Raw genomic sequence first — 7,087 nt, forward strand, 5'->3', positions numbered from 1 at the left:
ATATAAAAAACAATGTAGATAAGATCATCTCAAAAAGAACACAATCCTGTAAAGGCATAAGGAACCACATTAGTAAAAGTGAGGATATTCAAACACATATCTACCAAAGAGCTTCAATTGTAGTGTTAATGCCTTACCTTTGGTTTTGTGTATGTCCTTTTTAAGAGGTGGGAAGGATAGCAATTGTCGAGGAATTTGAGCAAGATAAGAGGATTTAGGCAGTGAAGTGCTAGAATCTATGCTCAAAAGAGACTCATGTAAAGTTGGATTTGTCTTAGGTACACAAGTTGATGGTGGAATTGTGTAACAAGGAGAAGTTGGGACAACTGGTGATTCAATACATGTTTGGGGAAGGTCAACACAAGTAGATTTGTAGATGCTATCACAACCACCTATCCTATCTTGAAGAGGTTGTGTTGATTTCCTTTACACCCACTGATATGAAAAACCAAGAGTGGCTTTTGGAATCTTATTGATACACTCTTTTGGCTCTAGCAAACCATGGCATTTGGGAAGCCAAAGTGCTATTGCACCCTCATAATAGCCTTGTGCTTTAAGAACATGCTTTGGGACCCAATGAGTAACAGTCTGAGGTTTAGGCTTGGAAAAGATATGCTTTTTAGGAGGTTTAGCAGCTAGGCTAGATGGTACAAGTTTGTATGCATCTTTGGGTAGCCAAATTGACAATTCCTTCTTGCCTGGCCTTCTTTGAGCAGTGACTAGAGTAGTTGGAACATGCCAGCCATGGCCCTCATTTGAGGACTCATCGATTATCCACATAATGTGTCTTGGAGCTTGAAGAGCAGATGTTGAAATTGGGTTGTGTAAGGTAGAACTACCACCCTTTTGACATAATAAAACTCGTGGAGCAGAAGATCCCAAGATGCAATCAGAATCAATTTGCAATTTGTATTGTCTATTCTTCCAATCTAATGAACAATTGGTAGTACTTAACCACGATATCGACCAAGAACAACCTCTACCACTACCTTGGACTTACTAGCCACATAAAAGGGAACTGACATCTGGTGATCTTGAATGGACATCATAATGACACATTTTTCCTCTATAGGGTTATCTTCACCTGAGAAGCTTCGTAAGTCAATAGGAATGTGCACAAGTGTTGGTTGTCCCAAGGCTACCCATGTGTCAAATGAGAGAACATTATAATCTGCACCAGAGTCAATTAAGGTAGGGACAAAGTAGGTAGTCTCATGAAGATGAAGACACACGTGAATATTGAAAGGATCGACATATTGTTCATCATCAGTAGCCAACTGTAAGGTCAACACAGATGCCTTGCGACGCACCATGGCTTTTGCAACTCTAGCTTTAGCCTCTTCTTGAGCCTGACGTTTAAGTAGGTCATGTGCTTCTTTCCGTGTGTTGGAAGCATGCATTTGTTGAAGCATGGCTTCAATTAGTGGTTCATTGTATTTCTTGAGACGACTTCTTTCCGTGTGTTGGGAGCATGCATTTGTTGAAGCATGGCTTCAGTTAGTGGTTCATTGTATTTCTTGAGACGACTTCCATTAATGAATTTAGGCATTTGCTCACCTTCTAGTGTCTCTAAACGCACTGCACCACTAGGACTAAGCTCATTAATCACAAACGGTCCTAGGTCACGTTTCTTGAGCTTTTGCTTATGCTTCTTAAGTGTGTACAAGAGCACAAGGTCCCCCTTTTTGAATCGGCTAGTTGTTACATTTCGATCATACCATTGCTTTTGTCTCCTCTTCTCGGCATACATCCCCATTATCGCCAATAAGCGGGTCTCATCAAGCTTTTCCAATTCATCAATGCATTGAGAAAGCTCGTGACCAGTCCAGTCCAATTGTTTAGCAACTCGTAGAGTAGGTACAAGAAATTCAATGGGAAGAATTGCATCTAGCCCAAAAGCAAGCTCAAATGGGGTTGTGCCCACAGATGTTTTATAGGCTCTTCTATATGCCCAAAGAACTGAGTGCAACTTTTGCTCCCAATCAGTCCTATGTCCCTCAACAATCTTTGTGAGTGTTGTGCAGAGAATCTTGTTAGTCTTGACCATTGGTCTGGGGATGATAGGGTGCAGAACGCTTGTGAATTACCATAAATTCTTGAAGTAAAAACTCTATGACCTCATTCACAAAGTGCACACCTTGATCACTAACAATTTCAATAGGTAAGCCATAGCGTGTATACACGTACTCATACAAGAACTTGGCTGTGGTTCTGGCATCATTTTTGACTGTAGCCTTTGCCTCTACCCATTTGGTCAAATAGTCAGTTTTGCGACTATAATATATTCGGCATGCGTGTGACGAGCTGGAGGTTTAATGGGACCGACAAAATCAATACCCCATTTGGCAAAAGCACGTGTGCTTAACATAGGCTGTAATGGCATATTGTCCTTTGTGATGGGAGGTTTGGCCCTTTGACAATCGTCACAATGTTTTACATATTCTTCGGCATCCATTTGTAAGGTTGGCCACCAAAGCCCAGACCACCTAATCAACTTAGCTGTGGTATTGCCCGAAAAGTGTCCACCCCCAACACCTGCATGTGCATGAGTCAAGATTTTCAAGTAGTCAGCTTCACACACACATATGCGCAAGTGGCCATCCTTGCCCCTCTTGTAGAGTTGGCCCTCTATCAGCATATATTTGACTGCTTCAACTTCAATTGCATGCTTTCGATGTTTAGGAATTGTTCGATCAATATGACCATGCTGAAGATAGTTCACAATATACTTACTCCAACTTGGTGTAGTTGAAATTTAGAATAATGTGACATTATGAATTGGTTGTTGAATATGACATGAAGCACAGTTATGAACAAATTTTTCAGCATTCGCATGCATGGTAGGCCACCATTGCCCATCCTGAGTTATACGTCGCACACAAGTAGTAGCTGATGCATGGATTCCACCAATACCCTCATGTGCCCATTCCAAGATCTCCTCATCTTGGTCAGGGTTAGGTATAAGCCGCAACACTCCATCATTACCTGTCGATATAATCTCCCTCGCCGAAGATATCCACACGTGCGTCGAGGAAGATATTGGAACAAGGAGTAAGCGTTGTTTTCTAAAACCGGGCATGGATCTGGTTGATTGACCTTGCTGGTCCTCAACAAATGAGTCCATGGCTCTTTTATATGGATCTGTGGGTTGATCTTGCTGATCTTCCACGGAGATTCCATTCTGTTATATGAATATATTGCCGGTTACTATGAGCTAGGAACTATGGAAAAGGCCCCTGAGCGTTCTGGTTGCCAATGATGCCATAAGTACACTGATGAATGAATGATGGGAAATAAGGATTCAACCAGAGACTTTGAGGATTGTCATCCAGTGACATAATGGTTTCATTAAAGGATTGTTTTAAAGTTAGGTGATGCTAAGAAATGGGAATTTCATATTGGGTGTGTAAGTGGTGTGACTAGTTTTATGTTTGTATGAACTTCGGCTAGGGGGCCTTGGAACTCTTTTCCTTGGTACCCGGGACAAAACCTAACCAAATTCTTAATTGGATCCCATCACTATAGTGGTTGGGAGGTTGGCTAACCCATGGGACTGGATGGGGTTAGGCTGGACTGATGGATCCGTAAACCGAGACTCAATTTCTGTTATTACGATAGATGAAGTAAATCCCGGATAGAAATTGTTCTATGGATAGGAATCAACGGCTATGCCTCTTGATGGGGAAAAAAGCGTTGATCCCAATGATCCAAGTGCAAGTTTCTTCCTTGATTTGACCAAGTACCGTTAAAGGTGCAGTCAGATCAGTTTGATCAGTAATGATCTTGACTACGTTAGAGTAGAGAGTTATCCTGGTGGAATCACCCATGCTTTTCGGGTAAAGGAAGTTTTTCCGGTTTTGGTTTTGGACAAACCGACGGATTAGTCTCTTGTCCGGATATCCGTGGGCAAGGCCCCGAGTGTGAGACCCCTACCCGCGCACGATGTGCTACTTCCGCTGCTAGTACCCCGAATCCGTTGCGCGGTGGAGACCGGGATCTCACAGTTGGTATCAGAGCGAATTGGCTAATAAAGATCAACTGAAAAGCCAAATATGTCAAAAATTTATCAAGTAGCACAAAAAGGTTATAATTGTGTGATATAATTCATACAAATTGATATTCAAACTAATTTCGTAAATTAGTAATTGGGTCTTCAAATGGAAGTATCGCAATTATATGGACCCTGACTTGCTTGAGGCTTAGAAATGATAGTATTTACCTTATAATTTCAAGTATCATGATGACTAACCGTATATACCGAGGGTATAACTGCAGCTCTTTACCGACAGTATATATGAGTAAATCTAAGACTTGAAATTATAATCATTAATGCTATCTAGTTGATGAATTCGAATGTGGTTGATATGATTTTTAATTCTGTTTGGGAACTGATGAATTGATTTGGATTCTGATTGAAAAATGATGATCCCTGAAAATGGGTTGAAATGTAATAAGCTGAGCGAAACCACAATGTGGATGATTGGGATGAGTCCCTGTAATGATAAATGATGAAAATGATTCAGCAAATCACTATGAGATTAGTGGATTGTGCTGTCAAATTGCTACTGTTAATACTTGAGACGGTAGATCAAGTTAAGGGATGCAAATTGAGAACTTGCTTAACTAAAATTCCCGTGGAGGAATGTTCAGAAGGAAATTTTTCGGTCTAATGGACCATTATCGTGTTAAAGATATGAATGATATAATCTGAATGAATTGTTATTTAATGATGAGTTCTATATAAGGGATATTTATCCCCATATTCTGTTGGGTTGACCGGAATATAAGGAACCCTAGAATAAATTGGATCTTAAGCAAAAGAGTTGTCCTCGAGATAAGGACATCTTGCACCTTTTAAGTGGGGTAGAATGTAAGATTCCTCCCCCAGCCTTAGAGGTATACAGGAGTAAGAATCTTCCTTCTGATCTTATAATTATTCTCTCTCTAAAATAAAAGAAAGATTCTGTTTAAAAAGGGAAGACACTTTCCCCAGAATACCTTCTTAGGAGCCCACCTGTTTTAAGCATTCAGAACGATGAGTTCAGAAGTGAGAACCGATGTTTTGGATACCAAGGTTTTGGTCATCAGTTAAAAAGACTACCCGACTCCTACCATGAAAAGGGCACAGGGAAGTCTAGAACCCAAATTCAGAGACCAATTCCTTCATACCAATCTAATCAGGGTCCGCCGTCTCGGACAAGATTGCTTAACTCCATTAACTAGGTCCGACCCATTGATTAGGGTCGAGATGACCAAATGCTTGGCGACTTAGAGCAACAGATGCAGGCAATTCATAAAGATATAAACACTGCCCAGGATCGACAGAGACAATATACAGATAAGAAGTGGACAATCAGAGAATTCAAAGAAGCAGTTATAGTCTTCATTTGAATGCGGACCAAAAGAATTTCTTTATCTCTAGGGGAATATAAGTAGTTATCCCCCAGATATTGTGGACCAAAGAAAGTAGGTGACTTAGCCTACGGTCTTCTTTTATCTCTTCATCTCAAAGTTCTTAATGCCTTCTATAGAAAAATGTGCCAAACCCAAATCATGGAAAGATGGTAAAACTTCAGTGGCAAGATACCGTTGGCTTCTAGGTTACGCTAGCTCCTTCCTTTATATAAGTCGTAACTTTTACTTGTCGCTCACAGTAATCTTACTTCCATCGATCTCCTTTCTTTCTTAATCTCCTTCATGGCTTGGCAACAAGAATTAGTTTTATCCATGATGATTTCTCACCTTCAAGACGCAAGCGAGTCTGTGAAGAAGGATTTTATAGAACAGTATGAGCACTCACTTTTTCCTCACTTAGGAACTTCTGTAGCTCAGACCAAATGGCGGACCTATCAAGACATAACTAGGGTAACACCGTGGGTCAGCAGCACTTTCGTAACAATGTTCGCTTGGCCATGGTTATTGAAGCTTTGGGTTTGGGTCCCCGATACTACTGCGTCATGAGATCAAGACATCTTGGGTTTTCTAAGCGGGTCTTCTTACTGGCGTGTTTTCTTCCTCATCAGAAGATATGCCTTTACCCCGTTTTTGGCTTGCCTCTCAGAGGTCCTTTTGTTAGATCACCTCATACCACTGAGATAGGTGCGGCAAAAACCAACAGAATCATTCCCATAGATGAGTTACCTTATACGTGCGCAGCTTGTGAGTGCTGCTTTTGTGATCATATGATGGACGGGCTTATGGAAGTGTAAAGAGTTCTTTTATCTTTACTGTATATGTTCCAAGAATGAATAAAGTTTAAATCTTGTTCTTGTCATGACCCTTACTCTCTTTGAGACTTTTTCAATTGGTGATTAATCTTAATTAAAAATTTTCTCTTAGTCTCATACTTGTGCATCTTGCGAAATTACCCCCAGTTTGCGAGATGAGGGCATCTCGCGTTTTTCAAGTGGGAGAGAATGTAAGATTCCTCCCCAGCCTGTAAGATCCCTGTTCCCACCGAGCAACGGATTCGGGTACTGGCAGCGGAAGTAGCGCTTCTCGCGTGGGACAGGGGTCCCACACTCGGGGCCTCGCCCACGGATATCCGGATAAGAGACTAATCCGTCGGTTGTTCCAAAACCGAACCCGGAAAAACTTTCTTAACCGGAAGCACGGGCGATTCCACCAGGATAACTTTTTACTCTAACGTAGTCAAGATCATTTCTGATCGAGATGATCCAATTACATCTATAAGATACTTAGTCAGTTCAAGGAAGAAACTTGCACTTGGATCATTGGGATTAACGCTTTTTTCCCCATTCAAGAGGCACAGCCGTTGATTCCTATCCATAGAACAGTTACTGTCCGGGATTTTTTTTTTTCTATCGTAAAAACAAAAGTTTGAGTCTCGATTTACGGATCCATCAGCCCCCAACCAATCAATTGGTTTAGTATGTTGATGGAGCCACCAATGGGAATTGAATAAAGAGAGAAGTGTCCAAAACTAGTGAATTATTAAAGAATTCATAGTTCTTGGCTTAGGTGGGGTAGAGGAACAAAGCATAAGACACTATATATTTTGGCTTAGGTGGAGTAGAGCAACAAAGCATAAGACACTATATATTTTGGCTTAGGTGGAGTAGAGCAA

The sequence above is a fragment of the Cibotium barometz genome, chromosome 62 (assembly GCF_041138505.1).
Source record: "Cibotium barometz isolate CiBa-2024 chromosome 62, ASM4113850v1, whole genome shotgun sequence".
In the NCBI taxonomy this organism is placed as follows: Eukaryota; Viridiplantae; Streptophyta; class Polypodiopsida; order Cyatheales; family Cibotiaceae; genus Cibotium; species Cibotium barometz.